Raw genomic sequence first — 8,625 nt, 5'->3', positions numbered from 1 at the left:
AAGTTTTCCTGAGAATTTTGGTAAAAAAATGAATTAGCGGAATAATTTCTCATTAAAACAAGACACATTGCTTTTAATATGGTATCCGTAACATTTTTTTAATTTTTTTTTTCTGCTCTTTTATCTTCTTTTTTTTTGTTTTTTGTTTTTTTATGTATAGATATTTCCTCACAATCAGATTTAAAATGATTTTCCTCAGCCCTCATTCGTGAAACCAATCAAACGTGAATCCGTTTGTGAGGTTTTTTGATTTTTAAATGAGTTGAACCTTTGTGTCAAAAAAGAGAAAAACTAAATCGCAATATCCGGAGGAAATGATGGTTTTTAATGTATTTCCAATGAGTTTGTGAACAAAAATGGTTGGCAAACTGGGATAAAAGAATACCGATTTAGATTCTTTGAATCGAAGGATTGTATTCGATTTGTTATGCAAAGTTAAAATTAATAGAATAAGTAATTGCTAAAAATGTCATATAACATAATATTGATATAACGAGCTAAGAACTCATTTCCTTCCCATACAGACTTTAAATAAATACCTTCTGATGGCGAAGAACTTCAAAGGAATGTATCTTTTACGATTTATCGGTGCATAAAGTTCTTGACAAGCAAGAAATTCTGATGCAAGGACATCAAAAGTTATACTGTAGTAGACATCAAAACGTTAAATGAATCTTAAGCATACAGATTTATGGGAATTACGATTTGTACAGCTTTCTCAAAATCAAGGCATAAAGGATCAAAAGCAAGCGTGTTGAAATTCTAATTAGTTCAGCTGAATAAAATTGAAACACAAAACTCACATAAAAGTCTCCGAAATTCTAAAGATTTTCCAAATAAATGTAGTTTTCCTTCTCTTCCGTACCTTTCCCACGATAAGACACAAAACACTCACAGTACAAAATAGAAGAAAAATATCCAATATGTTCTACAAGCGCAGTAAAGTCTCTCCAACGAAAACACGACATTTTAAAGGCAACAAAAATCAGATCAAAAAAATAAATAAATAAATAAAAAAATAAGCAATCAATTTTTGACACCAAATCACCTAAACAGTGGTGAGGGGAAACAAGTTTATTGATTTCGAGAAAATGCCGCCTCGAATAGTAAATACCACCACCCACCACCCCTTTCCGCCCCCACACCGTAGAATAATTCAATTCCAGTGAATAAAATTGGTGGCATACGTGTCGAACATGTTTTGAATTTGTTCTGTTCGAACAGAGCTCAAAAACTCGAGACCGATTTTTATCTACGGTTTTGTGAGCATAGGAAGCGGTTCGCTGAGCACGATCTTCTAAATTGCAAAGGAAACAGTATTATCAGTGGCATTGCGCGAAGCACAAATGTTTACCGTAATGATGTGTTTGTAAGGGGCGACGCAAAAGACTTTCTAAGATTCGGAGAATGCAGCGAGGCATATGCGGGTCAGAGGCACAGGCATAGAATCAAATTCCACAACTCTAATTCAATATTTTGTGTGTTATACATAAGGGGACCGACTGGATGGCAAGGAGAAAACGACAGCGTGTGGCACATACTTTACAACCACCAAAGGGCGGGACGCTAAGGCTCTTTTCTCTCTCGATCAAAAGAAAGTACATGCAAAAGAAAGAAACAGTTTGAAAAATATTGAGCAATACTACGTAATTGAGACATGGGTATAACTTCATGCACTGATTCAATTCTAAAAAAACTATTGAAGAATACTAATAAACAGTACTATACACTTTGCACAAAAGTTAACTAAATTTTTTTGTGGAGTTTATATTCGTTTTCTCAGAAGCTTTATTTGATCGTTTCTGAAGAACGGAAATGCGAGTAACTATTTGAGGGATCTCCTACCGTTTGAACATGGTAAAAAAAACTTTCTTATATAGAAATATTACTAAAAATAGTTTTTATCCATTGATTTATTACAAATTTTTACCACATATATCTAATTGTCAGTACTATCCTACGCCATAGCGTACAGAATTCTATATATCTCTAATAATTTTTCACAAATTTAAAAAAAAACCCATTAAAAACAACTTGCGTTCCTGATAAAATAAAAAACAATGATTTGAATAAAAATTGATTCGAAATAAAGGAAACTGTTCAGTTCATAAAATGACGAAAAAGATTTGAAATCCATTCATAAATACTTGGGTTATAAAAAATGTTTTACAAGTATTTGGAATTTCAAATTTAATTTTGAATAAGGATTGATTCAATAATATATCTCAATCTTTCTTATCATTTTATGAACTGAACAGATTTCTTTATTTTTAATCATTTTTTATTCAATGGCATTGATTTCCTGCAATTTCATCATGCGCGCAAGCTGTTTTCAATGCTTTTTTTTTTTGTTGAAAATTTGTAAAAAATTAAGTATTAAAGATACGTAAAATTTAGTACTAGCATCGGATAACATAAACAATCAAATATATTTGGTAAAAATTTCAAATGTATCAATGTGTGTGTGTGGATATAAATTATATTTTTAATAATATTGCTTTACAAGAAAGTTCTACACCATGTTAAAAGGTAGGAGACCCCTTAAACTTATAAAAACACTCAATATAAATTGTTATGTATTATTTATTGTTCTTTTTTCAGAAATGGAATTTAATGATCATTAAAATAATAACTGTCCAGCGATTCATGTATTATTTTTGTATAATTTAGTGAATGGGCTTAATTGCGGGACATAAATAATATAATTGAAGGTTGCTTTTCTTGCTTTAACTTACTCTTTTCTGATTCAACTCATGATTTACTGAAATACCAAAAATAAGTATAAGCTGTTAAACCAAGGATCTTACATCATATATTTACATCAGGGATTTTAAGCTATATACAGGTTAGTAAGGAAAGTTCCTTGGCCGCATTTTACTGGTGAACCGTTTATCCTAGAGGCATACTTCCAATTAGAAAAGAATCCAAAAATAACGTAAAACTCAGATACGTCATTTATGTTGCAAGGAACTGTATAAAAAAATTAACTTTTTAATCAGACACCTTGTCTTCAAAAACCCAGTTAGTAAATTATTGCTCTGTCTCTCCAACAAAAAAAAAAACTTCCACGTTTCTAAGTGCAATATTCGCAGATATATTATATAGAATTCAAAATCGTAGAAAAGTAAAACATCAAAGAAAATAACATCAAAAACTAACGAACAACGCTTCTTCCCCTAATTCCCTGCGATTTTTGAATTCTAATATCTTGCGAATATTGAATTAGAAACGTGGAATTTTCTTTGTTGAGAGAGACAGGACAACAACAACAAAAAAACTTTCTAATTGGGTTTTGACGACAGGTGTCCGTATAAAAAGTTTTTTTTTTCAATTTTAATTGCCATACAACCCCTTGCAACATTAATGAAATATCCAAGTTCAAAAAAAAAAAATAAAACATTATTTAAATAGTTTTTCTAATCGGAAGTATGCCTCTAGGATCAACGGTTCGGCAATAAAATGTGGCCTGACTTTCCTTACTGCCCTGTATAAGATACTCTTATAGTGTATTTAATTTTAGTTCTGTATGAGAAGCTGAATTTTATATTTTCCTACATATAATCCACGTATTAGATGTTTAAAAAGCATCTGATTTTTTTATGTGAGTGCAGATTATGTAGGTTTAAAATCACATCATTTTGCACCCTCCTTTTGGAGTATTGGTGCGATGGAAACATAATATTCATTAGAAATGCACATGTTATTTGCATACTTTCTTTGACATGAATACGTCTTTTAAATCACCTGACGATACTTGGAGCATTCACAGCAGGTTGCATGACGAAATTCTCTCTAAACGCTCATATCTCAGGAAGTACCAACTAAACGCAAGTCAAAAGCAATAGTATCGTCAGATGCAAATGGGAAAAGTTGCACCCGATAATATCACTCCGGTTTCAGTATCTCTTCCCGCCTGGGCACCAGACACGTAGCCTTGATTCGTAACAAATTATTTTCCTATACATCTAAAACAGTACGCAACGCACGTCAGAAGTAATGCTGTCGTCAGATACACATGGCAAAGGTGCAGCCAATGATATCACTCCGGTTTCAATATCTCTTTTCGTCAGGGCACCAGGTCCGCCGCCCTGATTCGTAACAAAAAAATGTTTCCACTATCTCGAGCAGTTCACACCGAAAATACACGACATTGGTGTTGTTTGTTAGCTATCCAAAGACAAAGCCGATGATAATGACATAATTTCTATAATGTCAGTACCTAACACGCGATTCCATGCACAAAAAACGTATTTGTATTTGTATTTGTATATTGTATTTGTATTTGTATTCATGTCAGAAATTGTGGCCATAACTATGACACAGAATAATTTATTTTAGAATTTTTTTTTAGTTAAAAGTATGCTTCTATAACCAATGGTTGAGAAGAAAATGCCTGGATAAGGACTTTTTGTGCACGTCGTTTATAAGATAACTACAGCGTATCTAATTTTATTTCTGCATAAGCTCTTACAGAAATATAATTTCCATCTATGTACCGCATTTCCCTGCGTAATATCCGCAGGGAAAGATGTTAGAAAAAGCATACAAAATTTTTTAATGTGCAGATTATATACCGCTGCATATTATATGCAGCTTTTTTCTGATAGTTTAGAACAGGAATAAATATTTTTAATTTTTTTTCGTAAAAAAATAACTTTTTCAAAGATTTATAGATGGCGTATAGATGCGAGTAGAATAAAAGAAATTGACTCTTTTTTACAAAAACCGCGTTGCCAACAACAATTTTTAATTCATTATTGGTGAATGGAATTATATTATCTGTGGATTAAATGCAAGAAATCGCTGTAGAAATAATTACGGAAATCAGTACGATCCGCGGTACGATTTTCCCTGGGTCTGAAAATACTACCTTACAAGACTGTCACGGGCACTTATCTTCACGTTAATGTAAAGTGTGCTTTATATCAACTTCCGTAAATGGATTTATACAGCTCATGATGCATAGATGAATGTTTATTTACCTACAGATGGATCAATCAATACTTTTCTATAATCAAAGTCAATATTTTGAAAATGAAATAGTGTTTTATTACCCCTCGAGTAATAAAAATGATGGCTTTCGTTATGGTATCCATATTTTGAGTTCTAGGCTTTGCTAATTCATGCGTTCAAAACTGCAGCGATATATCGGAAATTTCTTCCATAATTCCATGGAGAGAAGAACGATTCCCAGAAGAATGTAGCAATGCGTTTAAGATTGCAAGATAGATTATAAACGATTTTTTTATCGATTTCGAATTCCCCCTCTCTCTCTCTCTTTCCGTTGTAATATTATATATATTATATCTCTCGTATTACATAGTTTGAGAAAGAAATACTTTGAGATATTCTATTATTCAAGACGTTTCTAACTTCCGACCATAATGCCAAGCATTATTTGTTACAGTTTTCTCCGATACTTTCACTTACAAATTATTCAAAGGAAAAGTTATATATTTTTTATTGTTGGTTAGAATAAGAAAATGTACAAGGTTTAACTTTCTTGTACTAAAAATATTTTCTTTTATTTATACCAAGGATGCAGCCAAATCCGTCATGGTATGAAACGGACATTATTTTGAAATACTTATTGATTATTTTAATACCCTTTGAAATGTTCGAAAATGTGAAATTCTTTAAACAAGTCCTAAATTTCACATTAAATATTTTTTCTCTATCTTTAAGTACACTTTTACAATGGAATTATTTTTTTAAAATCACATTTTATTAAATTTTTTTGAAGGCCATAAATAATTAGAGTGAAAAAAGTATATACAGATTTTACTTGTTATTTTAAAAAACTATTATTTTAATTGTTTTATTTATTTATTTTTACTACCAAAAAATAAAATTTGATACAAAAAATACAGATATTTAGTAACCAATCATTTACCAAGGTAACTTCAAATAAGCAAAACTGCTGTTCGCAGTTGCTAAAAAATTGAAAAACTGAGAAACAGTAGCAAATAGTTTCAAATCTCGTTATAATTAACTTCAAAGAACAGTTTTGTTCTCTATATGGAGCTCCATTATGCCCAATCTGATAAAAGAACAACATGCTATGGCAACAGAACGAGAAATTCCGTTCAAAATATCTTGAGGTTCGTTATATGTCGGGCTTAGTATAGCAGGATTCGATTGTATTCACCAAAACACGCAGTGCATAGAGAGCGTGATAGTACCTGTAAATATGATTTTATTCGTAGTTACAGTACCTGTAACTACGTTACGCAGTTACCTGAAGTTATGCAGTGGCACCTCGATATAACGACGTTCTGTGCACAAAGATGGAAAAACAGCGTTGTAGAGGGATTATCGTTATATCGAGAGGCAGGCGTTCAACATTAGATTATAAGCATTCCCAAACAGTATTTAAAAAATATCGCTGTAGAGGGATTTTTCATTATATCGAGTATCGTTGAAGCGAGGTTTCACTGTATCACACGATAGAATTAGTCGGATTTTGTGTTCAGTTCACGTTTTTCTTCAGTCCTTATGCATCAAACGTGCACGCTTCATAGCTTAATCAAACGTGTTTGATGTATCGTTTGGTAGTTTTGTAAAAAATGCTGAAAAATTCACCGATTTTCATCATACGGCTACATGTGGCAAGCCTACTAAAATTCCATTTCTTAAATAATGTTGTATATGTCGGCTGAAAGGAACACTAGAGTATCAATCGAGCGCTGCGTATTTTTTCGTGGTGGCATGCAACAAAGTAAGTTATTACTTGTGAGCAAAGAAAAAGATGTAGTCAGCCTTTTCTACAAGAGCAAAGATTTACTTCGAAAGTAATGACAGAAAAATAGGGTAAACATTGGAAATAGCAACGTTGTTCGTTCAATCGTTTTTATTTTTTTCTGATAATCTACTGAGCAAATAGCCAATAGAACACAGTTTATTTCCTCTCTTTCAACGATAAAAACGAAAAACAAAACTTTATTCTTAGTGTAAACTAACCCTATATAGTATATAAGCATTGACTTTCGTTTTGAAACTTATATTTTTGTTCAATTGAATACTTGACACAATAACAACACGTTTTGATTTCTTAAACTACAGTAAATGATTTAAAAACTTATATGAATGAAGTTTTTTATATTTTCACCTGTGTAACACGACTTTTATCCTTAGTTAGCAGACTACATTTCTCAATGGCCTACGACTGAAACTTGATTAAATACAGCAATTTTATGCTTCAAATTTGGTTTTTGTGGTGAGGAGATCGATATTTGTGAATTTGTCATTCACCATTGGCTGATTGGGCGACTGGAACACCATATACACTTCATCTTCACGTTTTAGCTCCCAAAAGTAATTGCCATGGTTTTTTTCCCGGTTTGCTTTCTATTTTGTCCTTTCGGACTCCGGCCGCAAGGGAGGATCGTGTTAATTATTGTGACCTATGTCATTAATCAATTGAATTTAAATGCGGCTCATACGCTATTGAGTATCGGTTCAATTTGTTTAATTTTAATTACGTCTGGATAATTATATATTTTTGAATCCTAAGAAAATGCTTAAAAACTTATATTGCGGCACACAAAGCGTCAGAATGTTTAATTATTGAATGATTCTTTGATTCTAAATATATTCGAAATGATAAGAAATAAAAAATAAAATCTATATTGCCCCACAACGTCAATCTTGAGTATTTAATTGTGTATGTGCGTTTCTTATTTTTAATTTAAAATAAATGTCGTGATCCGGTCTCGCGACATTTATTTTCCTCTGTAGGTATGTGGTCTCCAAAACCTTACAGCATACTCGCAAAGTATGCTCGGAAAAGTGGAAGAATGACTTTAGGAGAACGCGAAGAGACCTTTTTGAAGATGAAACCGATCATTCTATTCGCTTTTTTGGCCACCGCTGAACAATGTTCAGAAAACCTAAGCCGCTCGTCAATGAGAATTCCCAAATCTGTGAACCTAGTTGCTGAGATAAGTGACACCATTCAACTCGTAAGAGAAACGAATTAAATGTACGAATATTCTCTAATGATCGATGAAATGCAGATAAATCTCTCATTAGCGAACAGAAAGATTTTCCCGTAAATGAAAAGCGACCGTGAAAGAGAAGGTAGTGTTAAAACTTCTAGGAAACGTCTCTTCTCGTTTTCTGAAACTTATTTATACCGTCCAGAAGGATTATTTAGCGACTTTCTCTTATCTACTCGTATCCCGTGCTGTACAGTTGAAAGGTTTTATACCGAGAGCGTCATTAATCATAAATTTGTTTAATTCTTGAAAGACAATGACTTTTTTCGACATCATCTTTCGCTTTAACATTTTTTTTATCATAACAGAATAACTAAATTTCCTCAAAAAGAAAACCCTCTGAAAGTGGTATCAAAAAATGACCGTAAGGCAGAAGTTTGGAATCAATTACTAAAGTAATTTAATTAAAAGGTCGCAGCAAAAGAATTTTAGTCGTATGTACGAGGTTTTATCCATTCGCTAATAATTGCCGTGCATTTTTATTTCTTAAATATCAGTAAATAAGCAAGATCCTCTTAATGCGGTGGACAAATATCAGGCGACAGGTCGTCATGGCGACTTAAAAATTGGTATTGCCACCTAAAATTTTCTTTGCCCAGTTCAGGAGTTCTCAAACTTTTTCCATCCG

Source organism: Pholcus phalangioides, unplaced genomic scaffold (genome assembly GCF_987345545.1).
Source record: "Pholcus phalangioides strain wild (caught in Gottingen) unplaced genomic scaffold, Ppha-v1.0 ptg000011l_1, whole genome shotgun sequence".
NCBI classification, from domain to species: Eukaryota; Metazoa; Arthropoda; class Arachnida; order Araneae; family Pholcidae; genus Pholcus; species Pholcus phalangioides.
Note: the sequence above shows the minus strand (reverse complement) of the source record.